General features: G+C 45.0%; 1 protein-coding gene across 1 annotated transcript in view; it reads left to right on the top strand.

The window, feature by feature from the left end:
* The first annotated feature begins 6,135 nt into the window (after positions 1-6,135).
* The window catches only part of LOC144110110 (glycoprotein 3-alpha-L-fucosyltransferase A-like), a 7,825-nt gene continuing 5,469 nt past the window's right edge, over positions 6,136-8,491 (top strand). Inside the window, exon 1 of the mRNA XM_077642926.1 lies at positions 6,136-6,250. The gene's annotated coding sequence lies outside the window, so the exon portion shown is untranslated. The remainder of the gene's footprint in view (positions 6,251-8,491) is intronic.

The following is an 8,491-nucleotide window of genomic DNA, read 5'->3' as shown; positions in this document are numbered from 1 at the left end:
GCTGCTGATACACATCGGGCCATTGTGATAAATGTAGAAGGCCTCCATTTTCCGGTATGTTAATTTATCACTTTGGCGAAATAGCATGCTCGTGTTCTTGTAGTTTGGGACGCATTACACGTCTTGCAAGTAAGAAGCAGCTGTGCAAGGCCTCTGCCGCTGGTGCTCCGCCAAAGGTTGAGGCTTCACACATACCCCGAGTTTTTCAGGTTTGCTAGTGGAATAGGGCTTTTGTGCTAATACGCAGCTTAGCGTTAATGGGTATGAAGCAAGCTGCGTGGCACTGGGTTTTCACGGGCGGTTGTTGTGATTACGTACATGTGAAGCGGTGGCCTTGTGGCAGAACATCCGTCTCTCATTCGGAAGATGCTGGGTTCGATCCCCAGTGCTGCCAAGTACCCACCAGTTCTGGTGCGAGATTTGCCTCGGCCTTGCGGTCAGCTTTTCTGGTACGAAATGCTTGGGAAAAGGGTCTTGAACCGAACCGTTGCGTTAATGGATCAGTGATTTGTTCCACTGTCAAGCAACTTAAGTCTGCCTCGTTCGGTAAAGCCCACCTGTGGCCCTTGTGAGTCAAATTACGGTAGCCGCAATGATCGTCGGCTCTGAATGTCCGGAAATCACTGCTCCGTTTATTCATGGCAACGTGTCTCAGGTACAAACTATGACGTTGCCAAACGCACATCCTTGTTAGACATTCTTCATTTTTAACTCTGCTCTCGACCCATGAAACATAAGGGCTACGCAACGTGTAAAAAACGTCTACAAATGTATACGCTAATGTCTATAAGAAGTCTATTTTCAGATGTTCTGCAGACAATGAGGCAAAAAGAGGTGTTATATGACTGTTAATGCTCTGACAGAAAAGATCTAGAAAACTTGTTTGCAAGAACTAGTTAAGAACATATTTAGACATTTTTATTTTCTGGAAATAGCTGCTTATATGAAGCCTATAGACGTAAGATCAGTATGCTAAATATTTAGAACCAGTATGATCTCGTTAGGTTTAGTGCTCATGCTTTTAAGAGCGTTAGCTCTTACTGATAACGTTTCGAGATTTCATGGGGTCTGCTACCACCCTGAGATCACACCGCGATCTGTGGCAGCAACTACTCGTCACGTTACAAGATTTCGTGGGGTCCGCTATCACCTGAGATCAGAGCGCCATCTTTGGCAGCAACTAGAACACAGCACATCTTGCACTGGAACTTGTAACACGGAACAAATTGCTGTTAAAAAACCTCGCTAAAACATTCCTGAATAAACTTCTCGTCAGTGAAATTTTTTAAATGTTACGTGGAAAACATATATTTAGAGAAATTTTTAACACGTTTGTCAATAAACCTCTTTTGTCAGTATGTTTTTAAAACGTTTGTGAGTAAACCTCTTTTGCCAGTAGGTTTTAAAAACGTTTGCGGATAAACTTTCATTGCTGCAATGTTTTTTAAATGTTTCAATCCAGAGTTAGACATTGCTCAATGTTTGGAGTTGTTTGAAGGCGTTTTATAGAAGGTATGTGTTTTGTGGGGAATATCCGTCTTTTATAAATCCGCTCTTCCCTTTCCCTCTGTGCGGGGTAGCACAACAGAACCTTCTGGATCATCTCCCTGCCTTTCTTTCTCCATCGTTCTCTCTCTCTCTTTTTGCTCCAAATATTTTCAGAATGAGGCAAAAATGATCGCCTTCACCCCTCCACTGCTATACAGGATGTTCCACCTAAGACTATCTGCAGTTTTAAAAAAATAGGCTTTTTGAGTTAGTGGAGCGCTTTTTTTCTGCATAGTGTCGTTCGTGATGTGCATCAGAATACACCAAGATATACTAACTACTAGGCTAATTAACTAATATTTAATAGTTAACTTTTTAGCCTACTGTTTGGATGATTATTTCTTGAGATGCATGCAGCCCTTCGTAAGTAATATCCATATCAGTTTTTAGAATTTCGAAAATGCTATTCCGTCGGGCAACGAACTTGGGCCATTTTTCGCGTGCCTGCGGAGAGCGAACAACGACGTCCATCAAACCACGTCACTCCGTTGCGCACATGCCACGCGACAATCTCTGCCCCGCCAGCGCTGGAGCAGCGAAGTTGTGGGGAAGCAGAGCGAGAAGTTGGGCATGTTGGTACTGGTTCATCTTGATTGACAGCTCAGAAAAAGGCGAGACACTTGATGGAACACACGACGAAGTTGTGGGGGACGGGTGGAGCATAGCAGCGTGGGTGGAGCAGAATCTGTCACGTGGCTCATGCGCCGCAGCGTGACGCGATTCAATGGGTGTCACTCTTCACTATCCACAGACGCACAAAGCTGTTTTCAGCATTGTTTTATTGTTATAGAACTGGGAAGTGTTCCGCCTGTGGGTGGAGAGCGGGTCGTTTCAGCAATGAAAGCTGAGGGCGGCACGAGAGGGCGCTGCGTCTAAGAGGAGTGCTATGAGCGCGGAACAGAGCTTGGCGAACCTCCTCAGTAGGCGCAATTTGTGTGGAATTTGTAATCACGGCGCAATATTTGGCTTGGCTACTAAGGCGCTAACTTGAAAATTTTTTCTGCTTAGGTACCATAAGCTTCATCTAATATATCTATCTCGGGCGGTTCACGCCTAATGATCACATAGTTCTTTAGAAGTGTGGCTAGTGGTCATGAAAGGAAAAGTGTGCCCAGCAAGACGGCTACTACCAGCGCTGTAACATCGAAAGCGGTTAAGCTGCCTTGAAAAAGGATGCAATTTTCTTATCGTATTGTGGGAATTTGATACCTCGCATGTTTACGTAAACGCTGTTATTATGATCGCCTTGTTATCGAATGCGCCAGTTTTCGACAAATTTTGCAGGTAGAGTAGCATGTGCAGAAATGTGTCTACGTAATCCGTACACTTCGCATGATGACAGAGCTGTGCAAAAAGTACTTGGAGCAAGTAAACCAATGATATCGGTCACTTTATTTCACATCACTTAGGCTTTCCGGAAAAAGGGAGCTGCACTTTAGCTCGTGTGAAGGTGCGCATTTTTCCCGGGTTTTCTAGTTGTGGCTAGAACCTTCAAGTATTGTCGCTCGCCGCTCTGTCAATGTCTCCGGGAGAATGGAGGGTTTATGTGGCGGGGTGCGGCCGCATCTCTTATAGCGCATTCGATAATGATCTCTTTGGTCCCTTTATTCGGCACGAATGCTGCAGACAGTTAGCTGAAATTACGGCGGCCTTCCAGGAGCTAACGCAGAAAGCAGCATGGGAATAAAATGACAAGACATGGACAGGAGCTGACAACGACACGCACTACAATATCTACCATGGCGCCCAGTAAAAAAAAAAGTGTCCCGTATGTGATCATGGTGAATCGTTATAACCGTTCACCATTATAGTTATAGCGAAATTGTGCAAATAAGCTCTGCTATTTGAAAAATCGTTGCTGGGTGAACAGTTGAAAAATTCTGGGATGCATAAAGCTTATGATTTATTTTTAATCCTGTTTTATAGTTATTTGAGCAGCATCACATTAAAACACAAAAATATCGTAACACTAATTTTAAAAGTGTTTTGGATGCGACGATGTCAGCAAAGACAAAACTGTACTAAAGTGAAAACAATCGAAATGGGAAGCGCTGTCCTTCCGTCGAAGAAAATTCCGTCTGAAATTTTCGTTCCCAGAATTTCACAACACGACTAGAATTAATAAAGATGTTCACTTAACACAAACACATTACATATCCAAACGAACTGATCATGACTTCGAAATTTGAGAATACTGGACAAGGATGAACCTTTATGCTAATCCATTCTTGGTGCGAATCGTAAAAGAGTGGTACCGATTGTACGGTGCTCAAGTGTGCTGGAGCAATGATTTGTCGTTTTCAAAGCTGTCAATCCTCCTGCTAATGCGCCCTGGGCACGGCGGGGTATTTCGGAGTAAAGAATAAAGAATTTGCTAAATTTTAACATCAGCATTTGCTTTATTCAAGTAAAGTATCTCACAATGCCGAATGCAATTGCCACAGTCCTTTTTAGTGTGCCAGCACTTCGCCATTCCCCGCATTTGGGCATTGTGTGTTTGTCTGACTGAAGCTGGTTTTGTGGCAGGCTGCTCACCTGCCCACCGTGTCAGGCAGTCGCCCATTTAATCGTGAGAAGCTGCTAGGGAAGAGCAACCTGGTTAGCAACCTAACCCAAGCAACCCAAGTCCCACCGATGGCAACAGCTGCCATAGCACCCGCCTTGTGCCACTGCGCCACTGCTCACCTGCCAACCGGTTGGCTTGCTTGCCAAGGTGTAGCCGGTGGTAACCAGGAGAGAACCTGGGTGCTGTGCCACTGCTCACCTGCCCACTGGGTGGCTTACTCGCCAGTGTTGCTGGTGGCCAGGTGAGCAGTGGCACAAGACAGGTGCTATGGCTGTGTTGCTATGTCCTTTCACATCTGGATAAATTAACACACTTACCAACAACCACCTTAGTCTAGCAGAGCAACGCACCATCGAAACACATCATACTAGCACACATAGCCGAATTTGGCCTAATTACCCAAGTCAAATGACTTTTTTGACGTACCGCAAATAAGCTTCACGTCGATGGGCTACTAGCAGAGCGCCAAACACTGATCACGCTTCTTTCCGCGAGCAGTCATCACTGTTGTGCCCTACTTAGTGCGCGCAGTCTCTCTTGTCGCGTCGTCTCTCCAACTTTCTCTTCAGTTCACATTTCACCATGACACGACTGCAAGACAACGTGACTAGGGAGAAAACAACACATGAGACGTAGTATAGAAGCAGACGCTGCAAGTGTTTTCTCCGCACCGCGAGCGATGGGACAGCACTTGTATTACAGCCAGCACCCTCTACGCTTTTCATCGCTCTGGCAACATACCTCTAAAACCCCTTGACTCAGTATCAAAGGGCTTTATATACCTCGTCGCCATTGATCCGCGCCGCGGACGGCACACTTCCCAGTTCTAGAACATATAGCGCCGTGAAGGCCGCGGCGATCTGAGCCAATCAACGCCGTGCGCTACAAAACGTGTTCCTCCACCTCTTTAGCCCCTCGACTGGTGGCTCCATCTCTTGGAACGAAAGAGCGCCAGTCTCCAGCTGCTGTGTGGAGGAGGCTGGCCCTACTCGGCGGGCGCCATTGTTACGAGTGGCGTCGCACCACTTGTCAGCAGGACCTCGCAGTGCTTTGTTCGTGCGGACTTTGTCTGCTAATTTAACCAGTGAATGAAACACTCGCTATACTTGCGAAACACCGCACCGAACTATCTTTTCAATCATTGCAATAAATGCTTGAAAAATAGTCGCACTGCACAAATATCTGAGGGACTATTCTTGTCTTCCTTGGCCCTAATTGGACGAGAGAGCTATACCTTCCACAGCGCTGCAAACAGCTTATGAGATGAAGTATGGTCAGCCCGCTCGATCATTTACGTGGAGTTGCTCGGAGAAGGCGCTGTTCACTCTAGCTTTAGCGGAAGCTAGAGCTATAGCTATAGTAGCTCTAGCTAAAGCCCCTCCACAGAGCCCTCTAGCCGAGGTCTCCCCGGCCTTTAGTGACTGCCCCAGCAGTACTGTAACGCTCTCAGCGCTCTTTATTTAAACATGCAGAACACGTGGCCCTTCTATATGGCCAAACCTCTTCACAATTTTCTTCGTCCTCTGTCTTTCATATATTATGTTTCTTCCTGGGTCTTAGCAACATTTTTGCTGACTGGCTCCAAATCTGTCGTATAGCATGTGCCATAATAAAAATTCCACTTGCTAATCTAATGCCTTACATGGCAGAACGTTGACGAATAAGATTTTCGCGAGCTGTCTGTATGCAGTTTACCATATGGCTGGCCTCTGACTGCGGGGAGAACAAGCGACACTCAATCAAAATGTGGACAAAGAAGCAAGAAAAGAACGAGACATGCAACGGAACTGCAGATCACTCACTCCGCATTCGGCTTACTCGGCCGTACGTATGGAAACAACGCGTGCCCGTAAGGAAAGCATTCAAAAGTGTTCCGCGTTCAGAAGGTGTACCCCACCTGTGGGTGTGACAAGGAACACAATAGAGGTGGATGAAAAGAAATCTGGGCGGCAGTTTTCAGAGATGGATGGCAAAGAAAAAAAATTAAAACCGTTTCTTTTTTTGGCTAGGTGATGCGTAACATTACGGCTCCTTGCAACGTTTTCTTCCCTGCGTAACGGTTGCAACAGTACGGAATAAGTTTAGCAGTTTTAGTTCTCTCTCCAGCAGCAAACTCCCTGCCTCTGCACGCTTCAGGTTCGTATACATGCTTCCATCCATCCTTCCACGGTGTCGCTGTGGAGCCTGTCCACCCATTGGCCGGCACCAATTGTACTATAAATCAGCGCTGTTGCGTTGCATTTCTTCACACCTTGGCTTTTGCGCATTTGGTTATCGTTGGAATAAGGTATCAATCTACAAACGCACGCTGGTATGGTGAGTGTGCGAACTCCTTGCTTTTAATGCTTATACAGGAATCTAAAATAAATCCGTTTGGAAGCTTTGAAACGCGGCTGAACTCTCTCGTTACCATGAGAAAAAGGGCTGTTTTTCACAGGTCTCAGACAATCTTTATAGAAAAAGTATGATAGGTAAAATTATACAAAATGCATAACAATGATTGGAATAAAATGCGCTTTGTAGTAAAATTTATTTCAAGAGAAATACTTGTTCTAAATATTGTGGAAATGTAGAAAACACAACAAAAATTAAAACAAAAAATTGTATTCACATGACTATAATTCTCCGAAATAATTTATTAAAAAATTCTGGCAATTTACAAAATGATTAAAGTTCTTTTTATAACTAAAATGTAAAAGTTAGAACTCAAATATTTTTTGATCTAGAAATTTTTTCTTTACGCCCTTTGAAAAGTGATTTCAGTGTGTCCGTGATATGATTTTTACAGTTTGACAAAAACTCCATAAAAAATGCCTCCATAAAAACGCAGCCGCCTTATGGAGGCAAAACGCTAAGACGCCCGTGTGCTGTGCGATGTCAGTGCACGTTAAAGGTCCCCAGGTGGTCGAAATTATTCCGGAGCCCTCCACTACGACACCTCTTCCTTTCTTCTTTCACTCCCTCTTTTATCCCTTGCCTTACGGCGCGGTTCAGGTGTCCAACGATATATACAGAAACACCAACCAACCAACCTACAAAAACTAATTGGAAGTATTGTTATGTGCTAAAATAAAGCTTGATAAGCGTGCTTTAAAAAAAAACAACTTGCAAATAATGTCATTTGAGGAAAAACAGAAAAATTATACAAACAAGTATTGTACAGGTACAACTAACAGGCCAACGTTCCGGGCTCTGCTCCTTTTCAGCGTCGGAACCGAAATCCAATCGTCCGAGGCCCTATTGTTCGATGCATCGAAAATATCTGCTGCAGATGCAGTGGAATCACGTGCAGCGGTTTTTTTTCGATCGCGCACCATCCCCGCGCTCGACGCCACGCTTGGAGCGGCCTACGCCGTAGCCTCCGCTTCAAGGGCATTGCAAAATTGAAAACTTTTTTTTTTTTGCAAAAATTCGCGCCTCGTGGGGAAATTGCAATCCACGCAGAAAAATAAAATTAGTACCTGAACAACAAACCAGATGGCACCGCACCACCGTAGAGACTCCATATGCTTCAAAGCAGCGCTCTGTTCGCACAAGCGTACCGGAAACCGAAAGCGAAACTAACAGGCCAACGTTCCGGGCTCTGTTTCCGCGGTTTTGAGCGCCTGAACCAATATCCGACGATGCGATATCATCGTCAGAGACCCTGCTACTCGATGCATCGAAAATATACGCTGCCGATGTAGTAAAGTCGCGTGCAGCGGGGTTTTTGCGAGCGCTCTACGCCCTAGCCTGAGTTTCAAGGGCTATTCAAAAATTTCGCGCCTCACAAGAAAATTTCAGTCTGCGCGGAAAACGAAACTATAGTTTCTGAAGAACGAACTTGGTGGCGCGGCATCACCGTAGCGGTTATGTTAATAAAGAAGGTAGGACCAAAACCCAAGCAAACGTTAATACACGTAGTGAATAAAATGATCGTGGATGGGAAAGTCCCCGAAGATTGGCGATTAAGTAGAATGAACATGATATATAAGGGAAAGGGGGACAAAGGTGACGCAGTAACTACCGTCCCGTAACAGTGACATCTGTGGTTTACAGGGTGCTGATGCAGATTATAAAGGACAGATTGCAGGCTTGGGTGGAGAACGAGGGGGTGCTAGGGGAGCTACAAAATGGGTTCCAGAAACGAAGGAGGTTGGAGGACAATCTGTTTTCATTGACGCAGTGTATAAAGATTGCGGAAAAGGAACACAGGCCCCTATGGCTAGCATTTCTGGATATTAAGGGAGCCTTCGACAACGTTATTCAAGAGAATTTGTGGGACATACTGGGCTCATTGGATGTGGAAGATGGAGTAATTAATCTTTTAAAAGATATATATAAAGGTAAGAGAATGCTTATAAAATGGGGAAAAATGCATCAGGGCCTGTGGAGATA

This window comes from Amblyomma americanum, chromosome 11 (assembly GCF_052857255.1).
Source record: "Amblyomma americanum isolate KBUSLIRL-KWMA chromosome 11, ASM5285725v1, whole genome shotgun sequence".
Classification (NCBI taxonomy): Eukaryota; Metazoa; Arthropoda; class Arachnida; order Ixodida; family Ixodidae; genus Amblyomma; species Amblyomma americanum.
Note: the sequence above shows the minus strand (reverse complement) of the source record. Positions and strands in the feature narration are given on the sequence as shown.